General features: G+C 38.8%; 1 pseudogene; it reads left to right on the top strand.

Annotated features, from left to right (window-relative positions):
- LOC110220746 (glutathione peroxidase 3 pseudogene) overlaps positions 1-7,066 on the top strand; it is a 49,651-nt pseudogene extending 42,585 nt beyond the window's left edge.
- Positions 7,067-10,220: the final 3,154 nt, after the last annotated feature.

A 10,220-nucleotide genomic window follows, 5' to 3' on the forward strand; every position in this document is an offset into this window, starting at 1 on the left:
CAACAAAAACACAACAACAACAGCGTCACTATTGCTGCTGCTACTTTACTTATGATGATAATGATGCTGACATTAATGAAGAGAGTGATAAAGCATTTCTGCAATCAACCTTCTGGTCTCTTTTCCTTCCATATGGTACCATAATATTTGGGGTGGGCAATGGCATAGCTAGTGAAAGTAGACTTGGCAATCCAGTAAATGTGTTGACAGCTCATTCATGCAAAACTTTATTGACAGAGCCAGGAAAAGAATGTGTGAGACAATAGGAGAGATTGTTTTTGCCTTTACAAAAGGCCAGTCTCACACTGTTGACATTGGCTATACTATGGACAGAACTTAAAGAAATTCAAGAATCAACCAAGCTAACCATGGCATAGTAGTTCTTGGGTGTTCTTTTTTCTTTTTCAGATATGAACAGCCTGGCCACTTGGGTGGAATTGTCCCAAGGAGCATAGAAAATGTATGTGTGTATACACACACACACACACACACACACACACACACACACACAATATTATTTCAGAGCTACCCAATGGAAAGCAATGTATGTCATGAACAAGAAATGTTCCAGATGGGGCAGCTAGGTGGCACAGTGGATAGAGCATCGGCCGTGGAGTCAGAAGGACCTGAGTTCAAATCAGGATTCTAACACATAATACTCACTAGCAAGTCACTTAACCCCAATTTCCTCATCCCCCCAAAAAAAGAAATGTTCCAGTGATTTATAGTCATATATTCTCATTAGTCACAATATTATCAATTGCAACTTACTGGGGAAAAAAAATGGCATGGACTGAAAGTAGAGTACCACGAAGCAAAATCTGTTAACTGAAATAAGTATGAATGTCATTAGACATGAAGTTACTGAGGAATATGGATTTAAGCAAACAATAAACACAGAAACCCTTGCTGACTGTGGATTAGAAGATGGAAATAAATCCTAAAGAAAGACAAATAAAGAAAGAGCTAATACTGATGATGACTGAAAAGCATGAAGGTAAAAAGACATTTCCCTTACTAGAAAACTATTTCAGTGCTACTATATTTTCAATGTTACTATGGATAAAAGTCCTCAGGACTTCATCTTCCATGGCTTGAGGTCAAGGGAGCTCATTTGAAGAAATTTCCCAAAGATTAATAGCAATGCCTGGCTGACAATCAGTGATCTGACCAGGAAAGACTTTGATTGGTAGAGAGTGTTCTGAAGAGTGCAGAGTAGCCAGAGATTTCCATGCAGAGCAAACTGTCTCAGTATATGACCTTCCCTCAAAGGGTCTGCAGCATGTTTTACATAGTGACTGTTCAGCCCAGCACATACTTTTGCAAGGTAAAATGGCAATTCAACCATGTCACTTCAAAATATACCATTTTTGGTGCATTTCAAGACAGTTTACTTCATCAGCAAACAATAGCAACAACAAAACGTCAGATTGGTAAACAATGACACAGTGGTTACTCAAACCAATCTGCCTGACCTGGGAAAACAATTTTTACTGCAAAAACTATCAAATTGCCGTTTAGATTTTGAGAAAACAAAAATTGTAAAGAAATTCCCCAAATGATAAATGGTTAAAGGATATGAACAGGCAGTTTTTAGGTAAAGGAATTAAAACTATGTATAATCACATGAAAAAATGCTCTCAATTACTCTTGATTAGAAACACAAATTAAAAAAACTCTGAGGTATCACCTCACACCTATCAGAGTGGCTAATATGACAGAAAAGGAACGATAAATATTAGAGAAGAGGTGGAAAAATTGGGACATTAATGCATTATTGGTGGATTTGTGAACTGATCCCACCATTCTGGAGAGCAATTTGGAATTATGCACAAAGGCTTGTAAAGTTGTGCTTATCATTTGATCCAGCAATACCACTACTAGGTCTTTATCCCAAAGAGATCATAAAAAAGAGAAAAGGACTCACATGTGCAAAAATATTTTATCAGCTCTTTTTGTGGTGGCAAAGAATTGGAAATTGAGGAGATGCCCATCAGTTGGAGAATTGCTGAATAAGTTGTGGCATATGAATATGATGGAATACTATTGTGCCATGAGAAATGATGAACAGACTGACTTCAGAAAAACCTGGAAAGGCTTACATGAACTTATGCTGAGTGGAGTGAGCAGAACCAGCAGAACCATTTTACATAGTAACAGCAACATTGTGCAATGATCAACAGTGATAGACTTAGCTCTCCTCAGCAATACAATGATCCAACACAATTCCAAAAGACTCATGATGGAAAATGCTATCCACATCCATAGAAAGAACTATGAAGTCTAAATGTGGATTGGATCATAGTATTTTCTTTTTTTTTCTTTCTCGTGGCTTTCCCCTTTTGTTCTGATTCTTCTTTCACAACATGACTAATGTGGAAATTTGTTTAACATGATTGTACATGTATAACCTATACATAACCTACAGATTGTTTGCTGCCTTAGGGAAGGGGATGGGGAAGGAAGGAGGGAGAAAAATTTGGAACTCAAAATCTTATAAAAAATGAATGTTGAAAACTATCTGTGTAATTGGAAAAAATAAAATACTATTAAGTTGAATTTTTTTTTTAAATTATAAAGTATAAAATCTTCAGTGTGGTATACCAGCAAGCAGCCTATGGATACAAACAAGTTACCAAATGTACTGTGATGGGTAATGTATACTGCTTTAAGCAGTTTACACTTTGAAATAGAAATGGACCAGGTCAGTCCTAGAGTAATTAGCTTTAGATAGATGTAATAAACCTTAATCCATCCATAAACATCTGCAATGAGTGCTTCCCAAATATAACGGGGCTCCAAAAATGTCTGAAGACTTTGACCCTAGAATCCCTTGCTTATAGTCTGAGGTTCAGCATGGCTGTATTGAGCAATTACTTATTGCAAATCATGGCCTAAATTTTCATTTTTTTTGTTAAAATCAGGGCCTAACTAGTTCAATTAATCTCTATTACTAGGCTATAGAAGAATCAACAATTTAATATTAAAAAGAATTCAATTGAAACATTAAAATACTGTAAAGAAGAAGAGCGAATCAAGTAAAGTATTCCTTCTCCCTCCCGCCTCCAAAATGGATACAACCTCTTTAAAATTTATAATCAGTTTCCCAACTCCAAGTTTCCCAGCACATTAGAAGGATATAGTCACTTCAGTAAAAGATGTTCTGCATCAAGAAATTTTGTGGAAATCCCTTGAGGTCAGTGGGACTATTTCTGAAGCTAGAGAACAGTGAACCCACTATTCCTTGGCTCTGAAGTCATCAGGATCCTCTTGAGTTGGGGGAACTCCATGGGAGTTAAGCTCCTATCTCCCTGCTCCAACTGCACCCCAAACATTTCCTCCCTACCTCTGCTTACTTGCACTGAAACTCACTTTGACTACTCCCTACCAATTGCCCTATGACACATGACCTTCTGGGAAATGTAGTACAAGGGATTTTTTTCAATGAATGATGCGTTTTTCAACCCTAGGCATCATGGGAAATGAAGTCCTGAAGACTTCATAGTGCTTTCTTCAGGCTCAGGAAAATGTTTTTGTAATACTGACATTATATATTGACCTAGTAATTATGCATGCATACATGTATACATACACATACATGTATGCATACATATATACACACAACAAATATTTGGTTTTGATTTTGCATGTACTCCTATGCCATAAATTTACATCCCAAAGTATATCAAAAAGCTATATTTTATTTTGGTCAATAGCTGTGATTTCAGTGGCATAGGGCTACTTTGATATCAAAGGAGTAGGCAATTATAACAACTCAAAATATTTTAATTTAATTTTATTTCATTTTTTGTTCTTCTTGAAATTTGTCTTCATGCTTAACTGTAATTAAAAACAAGCATTTCTATATATATTTCCCCTGTAACATATAAGCACTCTAAGGCAAGCCTTAGTTTAGGACTATATAAAATGCTGACAAAATATGATAGGGCAGCTTTGTACAAGAAAGCTTCCTAGAAAATTTCACTATCACTTTTCTAATATTCTGCCCCTCATTTCTAAGGAAATCATTCTCTCATCTTTAGTGGTTGGCCATTGCCCACTTAATGCGAGCCAAGTGTTTTCTGTTGTCCTTCAAAGGACTTTTTTCCATGATCCTGCATACCTTCTCTGCCTTCCCACATCATCCTTAGAATAATGGAAAGTAGACTTGGATGAGATCTCAGAGACCTAGTCCAACCCATCCGCCAAAGAAATTCTCACTACAGTATATTTGACAAGTGCTTTTTTGAGGGATGGATGGAAGATCCCTGAGGAGGAGAAACCTCTTGAGGCATCCCTTTCAACTTTTGGACAATCCTCATGTTCAGGAATATTTTGTTTTTTTGTTTACCTGGCATAAAGGATAAATTTGCCTCTTTGCCCCTCCCACATTTTGCTCTGCTTTCAGTCCTCTGGACCCAAGCAGAACAAGTTTAATCCCTCTATTACATGATTGCAATTTAAACACATGAAGACAGCTACTGTGTCCTGTTCTTTCTTCTCTTCCACAGGCTACGTATCCCCAGCTCCTCCAACTCCTCCATCTTTCACAGGACCTCAAGGTTCTTCACCATTCTGGTGGTCCTCTATTGGATACTTTCTGGTTCATTAATGTCCTTCTTAAACTGTAGCATCCAGAATTGAGGAAAATACTTCCAACGTGGTCTGTTGAGAACAGAGTATAGAGGAACCATTGTTTCTTTGCTCCAAGAACTGTGGCTCTCTTAGTGCAGCTAGTGACTACATTAGCTCTTCTGGCTATCATATCTCTTGACTGCCTCACATTAAAATTGCAGAAAATTACCCTCAAAATCCTTAGAATTTTTTTCAGGAAAAGGTATCTGGACCATCTTTATGAAGCTGAATTTTTGAACCCAAGAATAAGATTTACATTTATCTTCATTCAATTTCATTTTATTAGACTGTAACTTTGGAATGTCATTACTGAAGGTTTCCTATGGCTCTCAGTATAATTTCTCATGAAGAATTTGATTTTGTAGGATTCTAACTATTCTTCTTTTTGGAGGATAGGTTACTCATATAGGCATGCTCTGTGTTTAAGCTAATATGGACTACTTGCTGTTCATTTCAATTGAACAAACATTTATTAAGTGCCCACTATGTGCAAATCACAGTGCTAGCTACTGGGAATATAAAAGCAAAATGGAATGATACTTGATCTTAGGAGTTTACATCTTATAAGGCAGTTGGCCATGCCTGTGTGTTTCTATTCAAAATGTCTGATTTGACTAGAAATCATATTGAACTGGATTCCCCGCCTTTATATAGTTCTCTGTCAGTTGAGTGCTGCATTTTGTGCTACACACATTTCATCATTCAGTTTTGTTTTGGTTTTAATTCTGAGCATGTGTATTCTATAAAAAAAAATGATATAACTCCTGGAAAACGTACAAAAAATATACCTATTAAAGAGCACACTGCAATGACTGTTGGAAATATTGGAGCAACTGCTATATTGGATAGTCAAGTATTTCAAAGACCATTCAGGCCCACAATGACTAAGGAGAAATTGTGCTGAAGAAAAAAACTAAAATGAGATTAAGAAAATGAAAAGCAACTCTAAGAACTAAGGATTTCTGTGAAACAGCCTAATGAGTTCTTAGGGAACAAAAGACATTATAAGGACCTGTCAGGTAGAGGAGTTGTGATTGATTCTTCCATAACAGAGATATCAAACACCTGGCCCATGAGCCACACATGGCCCACAACATTACATGAGTGTGGCCCAAAACAGATTAAAATGTAATTAGGATATATTTAACAAACTAAATGAACATACAATAGAATATGCATAGTATTACGGTTTAAAACTTAGTGAATGTGACCCCCCCCAGAGTTTAATGGTCTTTCTTTCTGTTGGATTTTGATATCACTGCTGTAGAGTATTCTCAAAGTTGGAAGAACTGTGAGAAGGGTGATTAAAAATGAAACAAAACAGACTTAGATTCACTCTGGTCCATTTGCATTAACGATACAAATGCTTAGATTCAGTAAGAGTCTGGCCAATATGGAGGATTTTTAGAATCACACCCACCCTCTACAGGTGTTTTTAATAAACCGTATCTTTGGCTGAAAAAAAAAGAAACAAAAAGTTGCTATCAACAAATATTTATTAAACATCTGCTATGTGTCAGTTACTATGAAGAGAAAATGTTTGTCTTGGGTGAGATGTTATAAAGACTGGAGTGCTAAAGTATAAATACAAAGTGTTTTTTATGGGTGATTTTTTTTCCCTCCAAATTCAAGGCTATACTAGAATCAGTATCAGAAGTAGTCCTGGGAGTTTCATAAAGCAACGGAGCCTTCAGATGCGCAGTGCCCCAGGGAGGCGGTGCTCACAACGCTCGCTTCCCAGTCCCGGGGCTTCCCCTTCTTCGTAGCCAAGGATACCTCCACCTCTCCTGGCTTCTCCCGCTAGTCCTGTCCTCCTTCGTCCAGCCCATCCGGGGCTAGGAAAGGATAAAGACGGACTGCTACTCAGGGATTACGGATATCGTCTATGTTTATGGGGTCTTCACCACTGATGGCGATGAATACATCCCTTTCAAGCAATACGCAGGCAAATATGTCCTCTTCGTCAATGTTGCCACCTGCTGAGGCCTGACGGTCCAGTACCTTGAGTTGAATGCACTACAGGAAGAATTTAAGTTCTTTGGCCTTGTTATCCAACCAATTTGGAAAGCAAGAACCAGGACAGAACTCAGAAATCCTCCCTGCCCTCAAGCATGTACATCCAGGCGGGGGCTTTGTGCCCAATTTCCAGCTTTTTGAGGAAGGAGAGAAAGAACAGAAGTTTTATCCATTCCTGAAGAATTCCTGCCCTGCCCTCACTGAACTCATGGGCACACCCAGAAGCCTCTTCTGGGAACCCATAAAGGCCCCTCACATCCCCTGGAATTTTGAGAAGTTCCTGGTGGGGCCAGACAGTGTCCCCATCAAGCGCTGGAACCACCCAGCCATAATCAGGATAGTCAAGGTGGACATCCTGGACTATCTGCCAAAGCGTGGCAGCCATGATAGGATTGCTGAAGAATGGCAGAAGTAACTGCTGTTCTCAGGCAGTAGAAAAAATTCACTATTCAGGGAAGGGATTGCCCCCAGCCCACAGACTGTACTGTCTGCCTAAGACCCTGCTCCACAAGACCTGCTATTCAGAGAATGGGTGTGGGTGCAACGGGCAGACCTCAGAATGCCTATGCACACAGATGTATTTTCAGGGTTGTGTGCCTAGGTGTGCATGAGACCAGAGACAGGTGCAGACAACCCACCTCCATATCCTTGCTCTACTGAATACGCAACTCATTTTCCAATATTAAAGTTTTCCCAACCCACAGAAGAAAATTAGCTTTTAAGTCAGATTACTGAACCTCTCAGAGCTGTTCCTCAGGATAACTCTGGTCTGGAGTTTCCCACAACTTCCCAAAGAACACCTTTGCCTTAGCTCATCCGAAGTTAGAGGCCCTGGATATCCAGTGACCCACTGAAAATAAACCAGGCCCCTCCCTCCCTCTCTCAGCCCAGTACAAATGAATGCCTTTTCTCCCTTCTCTGAACAGCCCTTTTCAACCACCCCACCCCATAGAGTTACCCACTGGTGAGCTGCCTAAAGGGCTCTGCCAGGGCAAAAGACTGGTGCGAGAGGAGAGAGCTAGGGTCCTAAACTAGGGAGTGGCATCTCTATGATGGTAGGATCCAAAGCCTTTCCAGGGGGATCCCATCAGAGCCTGCAAAAGGTGTCATTATCCTTAGTGCATTCAGGTCGTGGCAACTAAGCAGGGATGTCTACATTAGAGATTAAAGCCATATCCACTGCTGACAAATAAAAACTTTTCTGCAGAAAAAAAAAAGTAGTCCTGGTGAGCCCGTAAATTTCAGGCAATTTCTTCAGATTGCAAAACATCCATCCCCTAAAATGTCTTGGTGAATTTTCACTTCCAATGGGTCTGAAAGTTTTGTCTCCACTGAGGGAATGATGCATACTAATAAGTATGTTAATATAATGACAAACAGAATTGTTCTTGAATTACAAGAATGTAAGATTTATAAAGTGATTTCCTTACTATAACCCTGTGACATAGTGCAAGTATTACTATTTTAATTTTAAAGATGAAGAAACTGAGACTCAAAAAGCCTTAAGTGATTTTTCTGGGGTCACACAACATGGAATTATCAGAGCCAAGATGCAATCCTGTCTTCTGCCTCCAAGTTTAGCACTATTTCTGCTATATCACTAAACTTTCCAAACAGAATCCCCTTTTTTCTGGGACCCAGGCTCATCCCTTGTAGCCAGGTGAAGACTGTTCTCTTTCTTCATGGCTACAAGAGCCCCAAGTCAGTAGCTCTCCTGGAATCCAAATATTTTGTTGTTCATTCATTTCGGTCATGTCTGACTCTTTGTGGCCTCAATTGGGGTTTTCTTGACAAAGATAAGTGGTTTGTCATTTACTTCTCCAGCTCATTTTACAGATGAGGACACTGAGGCAAACAAGGGTAAGTGAGTTGCCATAATCACACAGGTAATAAGTATCTGAGACTAGATTAGAACTCAATCTTCCTGACTCCAGGTCTGGCTCTCTATCCACCATGCCACCTAGTTGCCCCCAGAATCCAAATTAGGTTTTCTTTGTTTTCTGAACTGACCTCACCCTTGCCTGGTTTTCCTCAGAGTTGAAAATTTCTTCACAACACTTTCCACCTCTACCCAATCAGCACTTCCTCCTTCACACAGCCAAATTTCCAAGTGCCTTCTCATAGTAGGACATTCACATGGATAAAAACTTAATTATCCTTCTATGAGTAAAATCTGACAGTCACATAGTTTTAAAGTTTTCAAAGGCTTGACATACATTATCTAATTTAAGGCTCACAATAGTTGTGTGAGATAGATACTATAAGTATTATTATTCCTATCTTACAATGAGTGAGGTTAAATGACTTTCCCATGGTCATTCTGTTAGTGAACATCAGATATGAACCTAAGTGTTCTTGACTCCAAGTTTATTACTTTATGCACTATGGCCAAGTGGGACGTTGGAATGACCCTTCAGTGCAGGTGAAGAACACACAGATGACATTAAAACAGTGTAAATCTTTATTATGTCAAACTTACATATATTTTGTGAGGGTCTTTTTTCTCTTAGTGTTTTTTTTTTATTGGAGCATCACTTAGTACAAAGAGTTCATGTTTTAAGTCCAATGTGATAAATCAATTGGCCTATTAAGAGCAAGAAGAGGTAGATTCTTCTCTCCCCTCTAACCTGGAAAGAAATATTTTTCATCACTTTCCAAGGGAACTAAAACTGAAAAATAGCAATTTATACTTTCCTATAATTATACTTTTACCCTCAATTTCCCCAACCTTAATAATGTGTTGAGTTCACACAAAATGCTTTGAATTTCTTGTGTTCTCAACTATTTTCAAAGAAATGCTTCAAACATCACATCATTTGCTGTGAAACTAGCCCTGAACAGCAGCTCCACCAGCAAGCTGCTAATGAGTGCTTAGCACCTTCACAGTTGCCTCCTGTGTTAGTGCCCAGGCTAAAATTTAGGAAGAAGTTTTAAAAATTAAATACACCAAGATCGTATTCTGGTGCCTTATTTAGTATGGAGGTGTCTTTTAGCTTAATAGCTAAAAAGGCTTCAAGAAGAGCCCAGCAGAACTGTAAGTAAAACTAGGTCATCAGAGCTTTTCCCAGGGTGAAGAACTCTGGTGGATGAATGAGGGGGTAAAGGGGATATTGAGGGGAGGAGGATACTTCCTTAAAATTAATAAATTTCCTATTCTTTTTATTATTAAATAATAAATAAAATACATTAATAAGTAATACTATGTGCTAGGCATTGTGCTAATTGCTGGAATATAGAAATATTCAAAAATGCAGTCCCTGACCTCAAGGAGCTTACAGTGTAATGGGGAAGACAATAGGATAAATAGGAAATAATTAAAAGAGGGAAGGCACTAGAACTAAGAAAGAATGGGAAAAAACTTCTTCCAGTAGAAGATGAGATTTTAACTGGGACTTAAAGGAAGCCAGAGACATAGTAGTCAGAGTGGAGGAGGGCATTCCAGGCGTAGGGACCCCCAGAGAAAATGTTCAGAGCCAAAAGATGGAGTGTCTTCTTCATGGACCGGCCAGGTGACACTAGATCCAGTGATACTGGAGCAAAGAATATGTGTAGGGGAGAAATGTGTAAGA

This window comes from Phascolarctos cinereus, unplaced genomic scaffold (assembly GCF_003287225.1).
Source record: "Phascolarctos cinereus isolate Bilbo 61053 unplaced genomic scaffold, phaCin_HiC Scaffold_726;HRSCAF=1367, whole genome shotgun sequence".
In the NCBI taxonomy this organism is placed as follows: domain Eukaryota; kingdom Metazoa; phylum Chordata; class Mammalia; order Diprotodontia; family Phascolarctidae; genus Phascolarctos; species Phascolarctos cinereus.